The sequence below is a fragment of the Leuciscus leuciscus genome (assembly GCF_965113295.1).
Source record: "Leuciscus leuciscus genome assembly, chromosome: 10".
NCBI classification, from domain to species: Eukaryota; Metazoa; Chordata; class Actinopteri; order Cypriniformes; family Leuciscidae; genus Leuciscus; species Leuciscus leuciscus.
Genome location: NC_138734.1, coordinates 4,379,632 through 4,400,250, shown reverse-complemented (window position 1 = coordinate 4,400,250; position 20,619 = coordinate 4,379,632). Strand labels below are relative to the sequence as shown.

Below are 20,619 nucleotides of genomic sequence, written 5' to 3'. Positions count from 1 at the left end.
CAGTAATATCTAGACATCCTTAAACAAATTTGCTATATTAATATTTATCAGAGTGCATATAAATTCAATTAAGTTTGTTTTTCTTTCTCATTTTAAGCACCATTCTAAATAAAAGTAATTAGGTTTATTCTTAAAAAAAGAAGGAAAAAAGCAAATGGGATAATACAAATAAATGTAAGTCTTAATATATTTTTGTAATTTTGTTTCTCAAGTCAGTTTGTCTTGTTTTAAGGATGTTTTTACTAGAAAAATATATTAAAAAACATTTGCAGTGTATCAATGTGTTTTATAAATCCATTGTATGTGAAAGGATTAAAAGCAGTCACTCACACTGTATTATAATGAGTTAAAACCTATATAAAAAAGGGTTTCCTGCCAATCTCATGCGTAGTAAACTGATGACCCTGAAGAAACGAGAATCTAAATTTACAAGCAAGCAAAATAATTTGCATTCAGACTCACATAAACACTCACACTTCTTTACACATTATAACCATGAAACCGTAAATCTAAAGAGATTTGAGTGCTGTGAAGACCTGAAATGCGCTCTGTCTATGGAAGAATGACCCGGTCGGCCTGTGGAGGTGACTTATTGAACACAGCAGGAGCCAAAACTCAATATTAATCCATCCATCTTTAGTCGGGCTAACACAGGGGGAAAGAAAAACTGCATTTAATTTAGTTGATAACTCTTCACTGCACAATAGTTTCACTTCATGTGATATTCAATAAACAGTATTTTTGTTCACTTTGTATTTATGTTGAGCATTTAATTATTAATTTCCATGGGAACACTCATATTGCTGAGCAGTGAAGTAGTATACGTTGACCAGATTTCTTAAATTAAAACCAAGGACATTTCATTTAAATTAAGCAGTCAATCTATTGTATCACTGAATAATGTTGTTTTTGAATGCTAATAATAATAAAAGGGTTGATTTTGGATATTGTGTATTTTGACCATGTATGGTGATGAACTATGCAATTTCATTCAATGTCTTTCCCCTTTAATTATAGTTAGTCATCAACACAAACCTAAACTCTTCTCTTATAAGTTGTTTGTATAGGACTATGTTGTATGCAAACTAACATTCTGAATAAACCTTAGATGGGAGGTGAATTTTATTGTTTTTAATTGTCTTCTGTTCAATGCAACTGAATATAAAGTGAGATATAGCGTTACGGACAGACTGGGAAGAGGGGAGCGCCAATATTGTAAAATCTGTAAAACACAGTAATGTTTTTTGATCAAATTTAAAACCTAGACCTCAACAATAAAATCAAGACTTTGTAAAAAGGCATTATAGTTCCCCATTGAATATTAATTTAGCATGAAATTAACATTAAAAAAGATTAATAAATGTGTGAATATTTTTCATTGAAGCTCATGTTATGGAGCCTTATTGCAAAGTGTTGACAAAATACTGTAGCTACTGCTATTATGATTGTTAATAAATGAAGTCTCACTGGTCAGTTTGGATAAGTTTCATAAAATTCTGAGTTACTTTTTTTTTTTTTTTGGCCGGCAACTTCTTTCCCTACTCCATTTGATCTCCATTTGAAAAGCAGGTTTTCTTTCTCCAACTTTGCAGTAGAAACACTTCCAAACGTCTTGCAAATATATGCTTCCTTAGTCGGTCTATTTAGGGCTATAGACTGAACTAAAAGTGGCAGAATCAGCAAAGAGATAAGCATTCAGCTCGAGCATCTATTTATAAAAATCATCTCATCTTGTTCAAAATCATGCTGTGTGCGATACCAGCAAACCGCTTGCTCCTATTTAAGATCCCGTCCCAGCAAGGATCCTTCTGAGCCCTAATTAGGCCTGCATTCAGAGCGTACATTGTGCATAAATACAAACAGAATGCTTAGTTGCCCGTGTGCTCCACTGCGATCCCTCGGTTCCACAATCCGAGTGGGTGCAGACGCTTGGACAGGGATGGATGGGAATTTTTTTTGTGCTCCGTCCCAGACGTGAGAATTGCCCAGTTCTGCTGAATGACAACAAACCCAAGGCTTCAGAGGAACACAATGGTGGCATTGTGCTTCATTCGGCGGCTGCTACAGCACTGGGGGTTCTTGCCAATTAGGTCAGAACTGTGAGAAAGCTATACCTCATCATGATTAGCAAGCTAAATCACCCCTCCGAAAACTATTCAAAATGGACTAAGAGAAAAGGGGACGGCTCATCAGTGTGCATAGTAGCTCCGCAGCCCCACGTTTGCTGATGAGATTAATTGTCTAGCATTCAAATGTCAGCCTTCACTTAGCAAACTGATAGCATCAGTTGAGTTGATTTCCTGATTTCCCCAGCGCTTCTGAGTGGTGCATGTTCTTCCAACTCAGGCTTATTGGACATACGTGACTACGTTTCTGCCAAACCTGAAATATGTCGCTCCGGGAACATTTCGCTGCATTTTTTCAGGTGACACATCCACAAGAGGCACTGTATGCAATATCATTTGCTCTCAATTGCAGATGTTAGTTTATTAAACAGTGTCACAGAAGAAAGAAAAAAGTACCCTCAGGTAAATTTTTGCAAAATCATATTGCTTATAGCACAGTTTAAAAGTGAAATGTTCAGTGAGTGGCGCTAAATAGCCTGTTCATGAAGTTGCAGTGTTCTCCGAAACGGATAAATTTGACCAAGTTGATATTGTATTATGCTGGTTAATTCGGAAATGAAATGTCCGGTGATGGGTTCTGAAAGGCTAATGCTATTGCGTACCACCTAGACTAAACATGACCCTAAAACTGATAGTGTTAAAGCTACAATATGTAAGATTTTTGTAAGAAAATAGATTGCCTGCAGTTGTGTACTTACAATATCCCAAAAGTTGCCAAAGATTTTTCATTCCAGAGAAATTCCAATTTTAAATACACTGTAAAAAAATAGTCAAATTAACAGTAACTTATTAGCAACAATTATCCAGTAGTTAGTGTATTTCATTCAACAGTAAAATTACTGTAACACTAAATACAGTACTGTTAAGCATACTGTAAAATTAAATACATTATTTTACTGTAATTTTTTTTTACCACGTTAAAGCACAGTATTACACCATTGATTTTTTATAATACTGTATAGTATTATACAGTTATGAAATGTTATTTTATTACTTTTATAGTGCTACTGTGTTACCTAGAATATGTAGAAAATCTGTAGGAATATTAGTTTAACTGTTAACTGGAAATAGAAAAAGAACAATTGAAGCTTTAACTGCACAACAAGGTTTATTGTGTATTTTTAAACAATACATTAGTAATAATAATCTAATATAACACAACAATAAAAATGTTTTTAAAAAAGACTAATGAACAATATATTTTTTATAATTAAGATCAGTGAACAATTCATGTATTTCAATTCATGCAAAAATGATCCTGAACAGGTAAAAAAGAAACTTAGAAAGAAAGCAAGACATGCTTTTCATGCACCAGTGATGGTGTCAAGTGGTAGAAGAGCGACAGCACTTCTGATAATCCTGCAAGGAATGATAAGCACAAATTAATCAGAGGCAAAACATACAACTAATAATAAATAAATAAAAAACTAACTCGCATTATCAACACCTTTTTAGGAGATTTTTTTTGGTATCAACCTTATTTTTCATGGAAGAGTGGCACGGCCATTTATAAATGAAATGTGTCTGGCTTCCGGTGTCATCCGCTTACAGTTATTTCTAGCTGTACAAAAAGCTTGTTATGCTTCTTGATATTTTGATGTATTGAATTTCTCATAATTGTAAGCACTAGTTTGTAGCACAGATATTTTTATCATTTGCAGCACTTTGTTATTCATCTGGTTATTTCCATATAGCGATAACGAACCGGAAGTCTCGCACATTCACAGAAAATAGCTTAGGTAGGCTACTTTAGTTTTTACACACAAGAAACACGTTCAACATGGACACGCAAGCGGTTTTCTGTGGTAACGAACAAATACTCTATAAAAGAGAATGAACATGTCCTGTATCAGAAGCTAAAGTAATACATATTGAGAAGGCAATGGCCCATATTCTATATCTCTCTGACTCCAAACAATCGGCCACTGATCAGGGCTGCGTTTCCCCAAAGCATTGTAACCTTAAATTGATTATAGAGCAGTTACCACCAATGGTCTCTACGATCAATTTAGGCTTACGATGCTTACGATAGTCAGTTCCTTTCATAGATATGTCTGTCGATTTGATGCTTACTAATTTTAATGATGAAAAAGACGTGCGTGAGCTCACGCCGTGAGAGGTGAATGTGAACGCTGAGCGGCAGAGGGTTAGATTAAATTAACGCAGATATGAGGTGTGTATAATTTTAACTAAATAACTCCCACTCGATTAGGACTAACAGTATCTGCTGAATTTCATTAAGATATATGCATAGATTCAAAAGAGAATTCCCAATTTCAAAAGTACCGCCTCTTTTGAATCAAATCGTGACCCAAAGAATCGATTTGAATCGAATCGTTGAATCAAAAAGATTCCCACCCCTATTACATTTCATTATATTTTAACTTTACCTGTTGTCTTCATTATTTAATGTATGTTTGAGAACATTTAAAACTTAAAATAAATAAATATTTGACATTAATTGTGTTAATTATCAATACTGACTGATATGAAAAATGTTATCAAGATGATTTTTGACCATATCACTCAACCCTATTTTTTACCATTTCATGTTTTAATTAAAACTTATTTAAAGAGATGTTACAATTATAATATAAACATACGAATTGTTTGACTTATACAAGGCATATTTGTTAAATGGAAAATTTCCACCCTTTTTTGGATTTTTCTAAATACAGATTCAGACAAATCATTTCTACAGATATGGGCTCCGCTGCACATCCCTAATATTACTCTTACCTGAATGATTTTGCCAATCATATTCTGCAAAGTCCCTGATGTAAGATGCAACGTGTGGATTCAAGGCCATGGTCTTCCTCCGAACAACCTTCCCACTCTTTCTGCTCACCTGGAACTGTGATGTGCATTTCGAATTTTCAGGATTTATCCTGACAAGAAACCTGTAAATGAAAAATAATTTAAAAATATATATTTTCCAACTGAATCAAGAGTGATCACAATATGTAGCATCATCTGTAATAAGTCACATCCCAATAGGGGATAAGCTCTAAACCATCACTTGTGCAAAATAAAAAGCAATTGGTGTTACTAATAGAAATCAATTTGTAACAAAAGTGTATGAATGAACATAGACTGAGGTAACTGCACAAGGTCGTGTCAGATCGCCATTTCAGGTCCTCAAAGACGTGTAAAAGGAAATTCTGATTTAGACGAAAATAAGCGCGAATACATCAATAAGAGGAATCGAAAATGTAATTTTATAACAAGAATCTGAATCCTAACCTCGGGTATCCAATTTCAGGATGCATTGATAGATTTTCAATTCCCAACCGTATGATCAGTGCCGTCGCAGGTGGGGTGTGAGGCCCTGTGCGAACTTGAAATGCGAGGCCCTGCTCTTTGATGTGTATGCTCAATTGCGTGTGAATTACAGTCACACGGACATAGCTGTTCTAATTCTTTTGCACGCATAATCTTGTTGCAATACGTTTTTATCAAGTAGAATAATACAGCATAATCATGCACATAGTCTCAGCTATGACTTTTTGCTATTTATTTCAGAGGGGAAAAAAATCAACTGTGCAACCACGAGTGGTTTTACATCAAGTCAGCTCGACAATTTTCATCGAGAATCCGCCTACTTCACCAACATGTATCTTAATGGTCCAGTGGTAGAACTTTCGCCAAGCGTGACAGAGGTCCTGGGTTCGAATCCGCTCTTGTATGGTTTTATTTTTCTCGTATAACGTTATTTTTTTTTCTTCTCATCAAAACCGATTATGTTAATCAGTGGTTGTATATCAAGCAGGGACACATTTGTGTGCATTTTGTTAGAGTATCCACAACGGATTGAAGCGCGCGTCCAAATGAAGACAGTGCGGTGTGTGCGCGAGCCACACGAGAAAACACTGTATCCGTGCCACTGATCGCAGCTGCACTTTGATCACTTGATTTAAAAAATACATTTCAGCGCTACACTGTAACGGATTTCTGTAATTTGAACAGTATTTTACTGTAATATGTACAGTAAGATACTGTAAAATATGTATACAGTATGTTACTGTAAACAGCAAAGGATTATGGGAAAATATAGGGTCACTACTGTAATTCTTCACTACTGTAAATCAATTTACAGTAGTGAACTTGCCCGCGAAAAACTGACCAATGGCAAGAGGGATTTCTTTTCAAGTGTTTTTTTGAGGGGTGAAGTGGCAGTTAATGCACGGACAAAAGATCATGTAACTCACCAAAAAGGTTAGTATATAATTTCTATTTTATGTAAAATAAACATTTTCAGATGTTTTTACTTATGTTAACAGCAAACTAACATGATGTATCGTTTTGTTTTCGTCTGAATGGTTTTAGTGTCTTTTTTTCCTGACTGTCGTCAGAATGTTTTTTTTTGTGCCTTTATTACTGTCTTTTTTCCTGACTGTCGGCCGGGTCGCTGTCACGGTGATAATATTAACTGGTGAGTAAGTTAAGTTCACCTATATTAGCCGAAATATTCTTTAGTTAAAACTATAAAAAATAATGGTTGTGTGTTCCTCTGCCTCTTTAACGCAAGTTAGCTCATCAGGCGGGCGGAGTCGACGGTAACGTTAACCGAGCTAACAGCGAACTCAACGTGACATACTGAGGTAAAGTGAGATAGACGAAACCCTTGTTAAAGTGCGGGTTTTAAACAATATTTTCACGTAGGCCTATATGATTTATTTTCAGGTTTGTGATCTGGATAATGCCATCTGCAACGATGGAGTGTGTTGGAGCCTTTTCATTGTGATAACATCAACTGGTATGTAACGTTATGGTCACCTTCACCTAAATTAGCCGAAGTAAACTTATTAAACAGAGAAGCATAATAACTTTGGTATGTTCTGTCTCCTCTTTCACAACTTTTTGGCAGATGTACAGCGTAAATACTGAGTAAAACTTAGTTAAAGGGATAACGTAGTACACCTTAAACAGAAAATTATGTATGTCATCATTTACTCGCCCACAACGTGTTCTAAACTTGCATGAAGTTCTTTCGTCTGAACATTTATGTAAAATAAGATATTATTAAGATATAAAATAAGATATTTTGAATAATGTTGGTAAATAGTGGCTGGTCCGCATGGACTGATAATAGAAAAAATACTTTGGATGTCAATGGGGACCAGTAACTGTTTGGTTGCTCATGTTCTTTAAAATATCTTCTTTTGTATACAGCACATTAAATAATTTAATGGAAGTTATGAACAAGTTGAGGGTGAGTAAATGGTGACAGAATTTACAATTTTGAGTAAACTAACCCTTTATCCAACACCATTGTTAATTTCATCTTTTGTTTTATTTTCAAGTTTGTGGTCTGAATGTCTTCTGAAATGTCGGAGGTGTATTTTGGAGTCTTTTTTGTGATTGCCTTCGTAATGGTGATAACATCTACAGGTGAGTAAGATGACATCAACTAAATTAGCTGAAGTATGCATTAGTTAAGCAGGCAAACATGTTCTTTTCTGTTCTTTATTTTGAATTTGCAGCGGCCATTCCCTCCGGACTGTACATCACTGCTGACGCTCTCCCCTAATACACAGAACGGGTTGACGTTGGAGGAGGAAGAGGAGAAGGAGGAGGAAAGGGTTAGCAATATACCATTATCAATATAGCAAAGTTTTGCTAACTAATATTTTTAATGTTGTTTAATTGATTAAAAACTATAAACACCATACAACATTATATCTTACCTCATCTTCACCCCACATGTTATTGTTGTTAGTAATAAGTTCTGTTATTGTATTTTAGTTTTTTTTTCTGTAAACTATAACACTAAAAGGCTGCTGTGACTTTATCTGTTTCAGGAGAGTGTTCTCAAAGCAAAAACATGGATGCTGACAATGAAGGGCAGAATCATCATCCAGTTACAACTGCTAACAGACGACTCTTCAGCATTAGCTGTCTATTTTGTCGAATGCAGAATCAGGTAAACCAATATATATATATATATATATATATATATTTTTTTTACATTACATTACATTTACATGCATGCATTTGGAAGTCACTTTTATCCAAAGCAACTTACATTGTATTAAGTTTAATTTAAATTATCCATTCCCTGGAAATCTAAGCTACAGGAATATTGAAAAAGAATGAAGCTTTAATGATTTTAATGTAATGTATTATGGGGTAATACCATCCCTGTAGGTTAGGGGTGGAAATTGGCAAAAATTTGATGATTCGATAGTATTGCGATATTTGGGCCACAATTCAATATTATTGCGCTTCCTAACATTGCGATACAGCAAGTATTGCGATTCGATTCTGCGATATATTGCGATTCATGTCCCCCATATTATTCAAAGACATTACAAAAAATAAGACTGCTCAACTCACTACAAATGTCACATTAAATCTGTGAACATCTTCTACACATTTACTGGAGGCTAGTGCAAAAACTTTGTCCTTGAACATTCAGGACACAGGACCTTATTACAGAACGTAATTATATGAACGCGTCACCACCGCATTAGCACCAAAAACATGGAGATTTTATTTTAGAGAATAATTACACAACCTATTCGATATACTATAATTCTATAATTAAATAAACTAATCGAATATCCAAAAATTGTGACTCATCCCTGCATTTAATACCTTGTTTTTTTCCCAAAATCTTCACTTACGTCTCGATTTTCGAAGAGGATTATAAACGTTTCTTCCTTGGTTCGCTTTTATTTAGGCCTATTACATTCACATTCTTTACTGTGGTAAAGTAGAAAAACGTTGTAGGACAGATAGCCTACATTTTTACTTGCACGTCAGATTCATTTCAACACAGTTTTTGCTTGTTATTAGACATGTACGGCGCGTCAAGTTTATTTGATTTTTAGTTTCGCTCTCTTTGGCAGCGCAATTTCAAACATAGCTTAAATGTCTTGCCCTTGTGGAAGATTAAATTCACTTTTCATACCTTTTACAACAAGTAGAAAACATGAAGATATCAGAAAATAGATCGATGGTCTCTTTCCTCCTCGTGTCATCCCTCTCAAAGCACAGAGCGGTATGGCTTCATGTGGAATCACGTGTCTTTGTGTGGAAGTATTAAACGAAAGTTTTTTTTTTTTTTATATAGATTTAACTTTTCTATTATGTAAGTTTCTAATATTTACTGATATGTATTTGAATGCTTTACAGGCTTTGTGTTGCTTCTTTGACGGAATTGCTCAAATAAAGACTTTTTTGCTCGAATAAACTACATTTTTTTATTTCAATTTTCATAATAACCCCCCAACCACTGCAGGTAGTTGGTCCATTACCACCGCAGTGGTAAAAAAAACTGCCACCGTCACAGCCTTATAACCTATATTGGAATACTTTGCGCTACTGTATCAATATAATTGCGTGCGCAAAATATCGCGACACTGAACAGAATCGATTTTTCCCCCACCACTACTGTAGGTGGATTCAGAATCAGATGTAGTGCTTTTATTAACGCCAAAGTACATGCAGCATCAAGTTTGAGGGTTAGGGAAAATTCTGCCAACACCGGTCTGAAAAAATTATATATTTTTTCCCTGCTTGTGTTTGCAGGTTCATTCTGAGAGTCAACCCTGATGGCACCAAACACCAAAGGCACAGATCAGATGGAAATCTGGAAAGGTCCAAAGAAAAGCATCAGCCTGAAACCCTCAGTGTTTCTCATCAGAGAGGTTGTCAACTTTGACTGGCAAAATTACTGAAATGTAACAACACAACACTGACTTTGACTGTATTTTATTGTTTTAAGGCCTGTTTTGCTTTTCAGTGTGTGTACGTTTTTGCCATGCTACAGATATAAATGGTCACCAGGAGATTAATTCTATGGACTTTGGAGATGTTGCCTTTTTTTTCTTCAGCTAGTGGCTCCTAAAGGTCAAGATTTGTAATTTGTACTTCTAAAACAAAATGTTCAACGATTAAAAAGAATATTATAAGGACAAATGTTTGTGAGTTATTGTGATTTTTTGGGGGGTGGGGTAAACATAAATTAAAAAAAGAAAATTTAAATGAAAAAAACAATACTAATACTGTAAATGAAAATACGGTAATAATACTGTAAATGCAAGTACAGTAAATGATACAGTATACTGTAAGTGAAAATACAGTAATAATACTGTAAATGCAATTACAGTAAATGGTACAGTATACTGTAAGTGAAAATACAGTAATAATACTGTAAAACATTTTACAGTAACTTACTGGCATCCAGCTGCCAGTAAGTTACTGTAAAATTTACAGCAACCTCTTTACAGTGTAGATCTTCTCTTATTTAAAAAAAACGAACGAAATAAATGCTCTGCTGGTTAACTGGATATGTTTTATTTATTTGTAGAATTGTTACATTCGTGCCGCGAGATGTTTTAAAAAGTGGTGAAAAAAACAAAAACAAAAAAAAAACAGCAGGATTGCGAGGCCCCCTATTGGCGCGAGGCCCTGTGCGGTTGCACAGTTCGCACAGTCTATGCGACGGCTCTGCGTATGATATATAAAATACTAAACACGCAGGCGCTTCCACCAACTTAAAATGGTAAATAACAAAATGATTAGATCATTCTGACCTTATAAGAGGCTACATATGCAATCTATGTTTATAAAATCACATTTATTAATCAAGTAGGCTAGCTATCAACATGAAGGAAATCCGCTTCTGACTTAACGTTACAGGCGTTATAGAACATAAGCCGCGGGCAGTTCTTCTAAACTTACATTAACCTACTACTATTTAGTTTGCATAAAAAAAAATAAAGATTCATCACTAACCAGATATTTATGGCGAAAACTTCGCCGACAGACACAGCGACGCGATGCAAAGGCCTGCGCTCTCAAAGTTACTCAGGGAACTGAAGAGTTATTCATAAAACGGCAGCTTGTGGTTATTTTTCGCGGTCATTTCGTTCTACTGTATTTAAATTTACAGTAACATGTCCCAAACTACATTGAAACCTAGAGTAGCCTATCATATTGTACACAGCTTATAGTAAAACGTTGAGAATAAATTAAATTAAATATCGAAATCGTGGTCAGCTACTCTCTAAATAACTTTAAAGTTATTAGCTAGAATCCATGCATACAAATATTAAGATTTATTACTTACGTAAATTATTTATTGTATGACGAAGTTAGGTCGGCAGATACAATAGGTCTCCACGATGCACTGACACAACAGAAAAACTCATTCAAATGCGCTCTCATGCACCCCCCACTGACAGAAATGAAGACTGTTAATGGTCACCCAGTCCTGAAAATGTTTTATGTAAGGATAACGTTAGTAGGCTAGCAATGTTTTCCGCGGTCAATTTGCACTGCTGTATTTAGATTTACAGTAACTAATAATTTCCCAGAATGCATTGAAAATCTACAGTAACATACTGTTAACTGTGTGCACAGTACATAACTGTTGAAAATACAAAATAATACTGTGAAAGCAACAAAATCTACAGTAACATACTGTACATAGGTTATACAGCAAGAAACTGTTGAGAAAAACAGTATAATGCTGTGAAAACAACAGAAATCATTTACAGTGTAATGGTCATTAAATAATAGTCGCCCTATCCCACTTGTCGCCTGTCAATGACGTAATATCCGCGTTAACCCTGGTTTCCACTTGTACTGTCATAGTAACCATGGCGACAGACGTGGACAACTGCGTAACGTCTAGCGGCACGCTCACGCTGTTGTTGTTTCGTTCAAACATTATGGACCATGGCAAGCAGACTTTGGGACAAAAGGAGAACTAAAATGAGGATTAATATCGGCATGGCGTTTTCGAGATGCCGAGAGCTAGCGTCCGCGACAAACTGAGACTGAGATGCCGCTCTTGCATGTACTTTATTAGACAGGTGAGCAAATATACATAAAACAAATCAATGTTATACAGTATAGCTCAACATGATGAAATGTTAGAATATGATCAGTATGTTATTCTAATGTTGATCTAGCTGAATGCTAGTCTAATACAGACAAACTAACACATAGAATAACATTTTAACTTTCAACACACTCAAATGCTGTTTAGTGTGATAGTGTAGACCAAGTGAAACAGCGCTGCATGCGTTACCTCACAAGTTTAATTCGTCAAATAAACTGACCTGTGTGAGTATTATTCAGCACTTGCGAGTAGTTCGGTAGAATTAAATGTCCTTATTCTTTTATATCCGCGGGACTCGCGTATGGCGCTGATATCTGTCTCTCGTTAGCACTCGCGCCCTGCTTCACACCACAGTCATGTTAAACATAAATGTATTCACTCATACATAAACATTTTTAGATCCTTCGGCATGACGACAAGTTCCATAATTCCGCTTATGCGTCATCAATATACACCTTTGTTAAGAGGTTAGCGACCCCTAGCGGCAATTTTTTTTTTACATATTGTAGCTTTAATAAAAATAAAAATGAAACAAAGACCCATTTGCTGAAGCAACCATGCAATTTTAGCTTGCTTCTATAGTATTTGAGATATTTTATCGTCACAGGACTCGTACCTAAGCGCTCCACATCACAAGTGCAATGCTGGACCAGGTGAGCTACCGAGAAAGATTATACGTCAGAAAAGCCAAACATATAAAGTTGGTTATTTGATGCAAACGTCAAAATGTATTAGTTTACAAATCATGCACTATGGTAAAAGTGTTTTGAGATGCTAAGATAGTAATGAGCAAGGAATAATCAATAATCTGCAGCCACTGTAATAATCATTTGTTTGAAAAAAATAAAAATAAAAATAAATTGTTGGTGTTTTACTGCCTCTGTTATTCATTTAATTTGGAAAATGCAGTGAATGTATGTATAGGCACGGTTTTGCAGAAATGTAGCCAGGATGTAGTCACGCTTTTCCAATGAACCTTCAGAGATGACCTGTACAAACCCCTCACCTTGAGAATCAGGAATGATGCTATGATGACTATATTACATTACTTGTTTGATCTACTTCATTCACAATTGAAACAACTAGTGCTCTGAGGAGTTGATCTAAATGATTGAATTATTGACTGTGTGCCTCTAATACACACACACACACACACACACACACACACACACACACACACACACACACACACACACACACACACACACACACACACACACACACACACACACACTACCCTAGTTTTAATCAATCACAGCCAACAGAACAAGCATACAATCACTTTATTTGTATTTTTTTTTTTTTTTTGGCGTGCAGTCAGGGTGATTATAAATTATTATCATGGTTCTACTGAACTTTTGTTTTGTTTGTATCACTTCATTTAATTTTAATGTGTAAAATATTAATTTCACTCTTTTCATTGTTAAACTGTCAAGTGTGACGTCCACGTTGCCATTTATTTTAAATTAAGATCTGACTATATTTCGCTGATGATCATTGCACACTGTCTGTTAGCTCAGGCACTGGATGAAATTGAATTAAGGACCTTGTTAGCCTCATTTTGTAAGTGTGTTTAAAGAAAGAAAAGAGTGAAAGAAGCCCCGGAGATGTGTGACAGTGGTGTTCCCGACACGTTCCATAGAGTATATCAATAAGTGCCATAATCACAATGATATCAGCTGTTAACTTGAGTCATTAAGTTGCCAGTAGTTTAATGAAATGATTCATGCTTGTTGGTTCAGTGATTCTGCTCAGGAAAATGGATCTCATTAACATTCCCAATGCCACTTTTCAGAGATGACCACGGAGATGTAAAAAAAAAAAAAAGAAAAAAAGAAAGGTTCTAAAGTTCACTGAGAATTACCATAACTTTCAACATAACATAAGTGAAATTTGCTGAGCAATTGATTGAAAATAAAAATGTTATTTTTCATTAAACAACAGTAAAATTGACTTTAAAACAGAGAGCAAGAAAATCAGACACGTTTTATTTATTTTTTTGTTCTTTTGTTTTATTTTGTTCCTTCTCTTTCTGTGTTTCGTTTTGCTCTCGAATCAATAATTAGCTTTGGGATATGTCTCTTATAGCTCATTGCTCTGGACCTTAGCGTGTCTCACAGTTCTGCTAAATATAAAACTTTATCTATTACATGTGGACACTTGAGTAATAATGCTGCTCTCGACGGTTTGCCACAAAGTAATAAGTCATAAGAAACACACACACACACACACACACACACACACACACACACACACACACACACACACACACACACACACACACACACACATTGGCAGAGTTCTAGACAGTTATAAAACAAAGTCAGACAGTCAAGTAAAGCTGTGGTTGCCATAAAAACAGCAGAGAGGCTATTTGTTTCTTGATTGACATTAACCTTGAATATAAAAAGCAGCCATGCATGATATAACTTTTGCAATTCTGAATCAAGGAAAATATACACTGATCAACTAAATCAGAAGTTCAGTGTGTGAATCATCCAGATGGAACGATAGATTCAGAAATAATTCATGAAATAGGATATCAGTAGCATATCAGCCATCTATGAAGTAGACACAGATCAATGGGGTTAGGTTTGTAACCTCATGTATCGACTGGACATTTCTTCAAGGTTATAAGCCAAAGCTACACCCATTAACCATGAGCTGTGGAATTAAATATTTTATTACGTGACTAGGTCAAATTTAGAATTTGAATTTAGATTATATCTAGAATTAGACATAACATGTAAGTTATATTATGCCTTTTAAAACTTAAAATTTGCTTATATATATATAATGACCAAATAAATGACCATTAAAGGAGCTGTATGTAAGAAATGTATTTCAATTAATCATAAAATGGCCCTGAAATGTCACTAGACATTAAGAAATAATGTCACCGCTCTACAGTAATTTGAAAGTGATTGCAGTACCAGTTTTGGCCACAATCTTACATACGGCTCCTTTAAATATTGATTTGAGTTGAAATTACACTCAAAAGGGAACAATAGGGTTCTTGACTCAACCAAAAAGGTTCTATAAAGAAGAAATATCTTAAATGGTTGCATTATTATTTAATGTATAATGGGTTATGTATTACTGATAAAGTATGTTTACAAGCTGTTTAATTCATACAATTTAATTAAAATGAAAAATAAAATGAAACATTTTATTAAAACTAAATATATCAAATGATCCCATGGTGGGAATCCCTAAAAGTTCTATATATGAATCGCCTGACGGAACTTTTACAAAGTAAGAATGTACTTTATTATGTGTAAAGATAGAGACTTTAAAGTGATACAAGATAATTGAGATTAGCATAGAGATTGGTTGCAAGGGACAACTTAGTCAAAATTATTGGTCACATAAAGCTGCAGGTATTTCAGAGAGCCATGTAATGTATAACTTCTTAGAATCGGAGTCTTGGGATTGTTGCTCTCAAATATGGGTTGTGTGGCCCTCGTCAATAAAACATACGGCACCTAACCCTAGTAGTCTGTATTATTGCCTTTGAGCGCAAAGACCTCTCATGGTCAAGGGAAAGATTTGTACTTATGTATTCAGCTGTATCGATTTTGCTTACACTATAGCCGGTAATTGATATGCCCCATGGTGAGGCAACTCGGACAGTTCTCACTAGGGAAACGAAGAACAGCAGTGTCTGAATCTAGAGATCAAGCACTCTGTGATATTGAGCCATAATCTCTGTGGGCAACCGCAGTGTATATATGTGTGTGCATGCGTTTCTGAGATGCATTACAATAAGCCAAAAATATTATGTACTATGTTAGACAGAAGGTTAACCATATATCAGCTGCTTTCTGGACAATAACTGCAAAATTACTCAAATAACTATTTTGTTCTGTAGCGAAAAACAATGTGTTGACTCTCTAGGACTGTGACAAAACAGTGGACGCTAACAGAAACAGGCTTTAGTTTAAACCACAAGCAGCTTTGGATCCAAGGGCCCAGATGGGGATCAGGTCTTGATCAAAATATAATATGTCTTGCTTCTTGTGTGACCGCTGTGTCTCCCCTGCATCTGTAGGTGAACATAACTTTTTGATTCTCCTTTAGTAAAGGTGTGATTTTTGCACATTTGCTATTGGGTGCATGTGAAGTCACCTTGAACAAGCAGCAGTTAAACTGTAGGATCAATATCCAAAGATGTGAACTGTAGACTGTAAAAGCATTAAAAAAAAAGCTCACCTGATGTATTGACTGTAAGTATAAATTACGTACTTCGTTAGTAGCTTTGAAGTCAGATATGCTTGACTTGGTTTTGAATCCCATTCATTTCTAAGCTTTATGTGTTCAATATATACATTTGCTCATAATATCCATTGCACATAACAAGACATTGAGAGAACAAAGTGGGACATGACAATAAGTGGGACAAGCTCAGCATGTCTGAAATGTGTGTTAAAGCCCATAGTATACTTCGGCTGTCCGCAACAGTCCGCACGACTTCATTTTGTCATCAGAAGTGTCCGTGGACGTCAGCGCACACTGTGCAGCCCAAATGTAGTGTCTGCGCAGACAGTGTGTGTGTACAACAGTGCATGCACAAGGTGAATGTTGACACAGAAGAGTTCACTAGGTGGCAATACGCAGTTGTGATGTATTCAAAGAAAAGAGCGAAAAGAGTGCCACAAAACAATAGACTGTGTCAAGGACAGTAAACAAAGCAGCATCTCATTCTCCATCATTTTTGTTTTGGTTCTTCTAAACTTTGCATGCATACTTTTCTTCTTCTATCCTTCCGAGCGAATATCATGACACGATTTCAGTGCCGAACTCCGACGTCTTGTAGAGTACAGAAAGCAATTGTATTGCACGTGTGTCGATCACATGCATCCGAGCACAGCCAAAACAGTAGAAGCAAACAGTTACAGGCTTTAGTTTAAACCACAGGCACCTCTGGATCCAAGGGCCCAGATGGGGATCAGGTCTCAATCAAAATATATTATTTATTGTATCTTGTGTGACCGCTGCTCTGACGATTTAGATGACCATGTCTACACAACTAGACATTGAGGGTTGCGGGTGTGTTTTGCTCCATGGGTGGGTGTTTCTGGCACCTGTATAATACAGGTTTTCTCCATCTTCTACAAAATATAAGAAAGACGAAGACAAAAAGTTTAAGTCACTTCGTGGTGGACTGGCTCCCTGCAAGTATGGTATTCACATTGTAAAAGTAATACTAATGTATACAATCTAAGTAATTGCAACTGTAAAACTCATAAATGTGGGGTGGTAGTGGCGCAATGGATAAGACACATGCCTTTGGTGTGAGAGACCCGGGTTTGAATCCACTGTGAGACACCAATGTGTCCCTGAGCAAGACACTTAACCCCTAGTTGCTCCAGAGGCGTGCGACCTCTGATATATATAGCAATTGTAAGTCGCTTTGGATAAAAAGCGTCAGCTAAATGAATAAATGTAAATGTAAATCAAGTGAAAAGGGTTATCAACTAATATTCACAGTAATAAATCAACAAAACAGAGGATTCTACTCACTCCTTTTATTTGAAGTCACTCCTGTTATTTTTATGAGTAATAGGACTGAAAGTAACAGGATTGAGTTTTTAAGCAAAAATTATCAAAAACATGACATACTGTAGTGCTTCTCATCTCTTATTTGTGCATCCTCATTTGCTTTCCTCACTTCCTTTCCTCGCGTCTCAGCTCCAGCCCCTGTAGGATGCGAGGGAAGGCTGCAAGGAAAGAAGATGAGGACGGAGGAATCGAATGTAACTTTTTTTATACATTGGAATACTTGATCACTCGAGCATCACTTCACTGTCATCAACAGCGCTCAAAGGATCTGCCCTTATGTTGTTGAAGTTTGTTTATTTAAGAAATTCATAATAAATAACAATAAAGCAATTGAAATATGTGAGATGTGTGGTTTATATAAACTGCAAAGGTAAAGTATAAATTAAAATGATTGTGACCGATGTGAAGGGGGAGGAGAATTTATACGTACGTCACGTTTTAGTCGATAAAACTCTTCCGCATAGGATACACCTGTATCCTCGCTCATGACTCCTCAGGAAGCTCCTCACTCCTCGATCCTCGACTCCTCGCGGTGCAATTAGAGATTTGAGATGTCCTTCAAGATGGCTGAGCTCGATCGGTTACCGGGTCAGGATGGAAGACGTAGGAGCGAGGAGACGAGGAGGGATATTGAGAAGCACCCATGGCCACATATGATAAATGCTAATAGCATGAGGACACTGAGCAATTTTTTTTTAAATAAACAAATAACACCTAAGAAATAATTTAGGTAACAGGACAGTATGTTGAGATTGGCCTTCTCAGTCAGAAATTAAAATGAGAGGACTTACTTTTGGTCCTCCCGTTACCTTCAGAAGATCCAGATGATGCAACTTCCTGTTGAAAATGTGTCTTGTGGAATGTTGGGGGTGTTAGGATAACAGGATTGAGTGAAAACCCAGGAACACGACTGAAATGTGTATTTTATCTAAAATATTAGATCATTTAAACATTAAAGCATAGATTGGATATGAAGTCACACGGCAATGCAAAAAAAAAATTAAATTAAAAAAATACAAAAAAAGATTTCTGAAGGATTTTATTCACTATATGTCATGTTAAATTATAGAGATAGACATTGGGTTTTGCAGTTAGCTTAATGTGGGAGACACTTTGCTTAATAATAAAATGTATTTTAGAATGAATTTTCATGCATTGTTATACATATAATATCCTGGGGAATGAAATGTCACCCATTTTTAAATATAATAAAAATGTATGTTTTGGAATACATTGTTGATTCTGATTTGTTATACACTTATACTTTAGTGCTTTTTTTTGTGGAAAAAACATTATTTTAGGCTTAATTGTGTTTTGGTGAGATCTGTCCTCTCTATATCATTAATTATCTAACAATTTATTCACTCTTGTGACTATTCTACATTACATAATCAGGTGATTGTCACATGACTAACTAATTGTTGTTTTAAAGGACTCTGAGTGTGTTTGCTATACACACTCTGATGAAGGCTTATTAGCCACAATGTGTCGGTGTGTGGTTATCTGTACACTGATTTTAATTGCCTAAGCCATGGCTAAATAAAGGCTTTTTATTTATATTTACTTGTGCGTTAGCTTGACACATTTTTATTCTTTTATTCTCATTTTATTCTCATTTTTAGTCTAATTATCCCTACACCCAAAGAACACCGGGATACGGATACAGATTGTTACCACTTGTTTTAACACAAATGGATATGGGAATTATTTAATGACCAAAAAAAAAAAATCAATCAAATTATCTATCTTTTATTTTTGCTTTTCCAGAGTCCAGCTGCATGTGCTCACATTGGTTTGCATAAGAAATATATATGAATCTTTTTGTTTTTATGACTGGGAGTCAAGCAATTGAAGAGGATTTCTGTAGCATGGCCTTTATATTTTGCAAGCACAGAACTGAACTCTTTTAACTCTGGCCAACAGTTAAGGTGCATCAACTACAGTATTGGCTTTCTGTCGTCCTTCCTACCTCATTTTGTAAGTGAGCCAGAGTCATTGTGCTTGTTTTTCGTCTTCTCTTTTTATGTCATCTAAACTCTTTTACTCTTTTCCTGTCATCATCGTCCTCATCCCTGCTACTTTTCTCCCATGTGTTTCCTGCTTGTTCCCAGTGGCTCCACCTCTCCATGTCTCTGTGTGTCTTTCTCCGTCTCCTCAGTGCCAGGTTGCATGAGCGCTATGCTGGTGTGAGGGGTCCAGCGCTGCCTGGGCTCTGGGGAACCGCTGATCAGCTCTTTATCACAGCCAAACAGATTCTTGCCTCTCTCTCCAGGGCTCTCGCTGGGGGACTGAAGAAGACAGAGAGAGAGAGACTGAAGAGAGGATCATTTTCCATCAGTTTGTCTCCAAGTTATATGTTCTCACTCAAATGGTCTACACATTATCACATGTACGTGCTCGGAAAAAGAGTGTTAGCTTTTGCAGTTTTTTAATCAGTCTTTTGTCTTTTTTAAATTGACATTATAGTCATGTCCATTTTACTCTGACTTAAATGGAATACAACATTTTAGCAAAACAAATATTTTTTAGTTGAATTTAAAACACATTTCAGAAATGTATACAATGTTTAAAATGTATAAACATTTAGTAATTTAAAGAGTATGCTACACATTTGGACTAGCATACTGTATACTTTAAGCATATTCACTTAATCTGACTGCACAAATGTGAGCTTAATATGTTTATATTGTGTGTACATTACATCTATATAGACTTTATGTAGCCCTGCCCCTTTTCCCACTCGTTGTGTTCTGTCTTCAGTTTTGTATTTCCAAGGCATGACGGTAAGAACTTAAAGATTTATGAATGAACCACTCATTTTAAAATCTTCCCGGTTTACTGACTTACATCCGCATCAATGCTCATGAAACTTTCGTTAACTCCACAATAGGTAAATCCACTTCACCAGCTAATTACTCTTCGACAGCGATGCCATGTAAACATACAGAGCTACTGCAAAAACGGAAGTTCAAAGACAAAATTCTCGACATGGCAGTGCTCGTTTCTCTGGTGCATGAGGTCTATAGGATGTGTTTGAGTGAGATCATTCATCCTCTAGTTCCCGCTATACTGTATTAT

At 35.8% G+C, this 20,619-nt stretch overlaps 2 long non-coding RNA genes across 2 annotated transcripts; both read left to right on the top strand.

The window, feature by feature from the left end:
• The first annotated feature begins 6,036 nt into the window (after window positions 1–6,036).
• Window positions 6,037–6,893, top strand: LOC309507857. The gene is made up of 2 exons (XR_014209251.1): window positions 6,037–6,727; window positions 6,810–6,893. It is a non-coding gene; the product is annotated as an uncharacterized lncRNA (long non-coding RNA).
• A 1,034-nt stretch (window positions 6,894–7,927) lies between these two features.
• LOC309507854 lies at window positions 7,928–10,049 on the top strand. Its single transcript, XR_014209246.1, has 2 exons — window positions 7,928–8,049; window positions 9,660–10,049. It is a non-coding gene; the product is annotated as an uncharacterized lncRNA (long non-coding RNA).
• The last annotated feature ends 10,570 nt before the right edge of the window (window positions 10,050–20,619 follow it).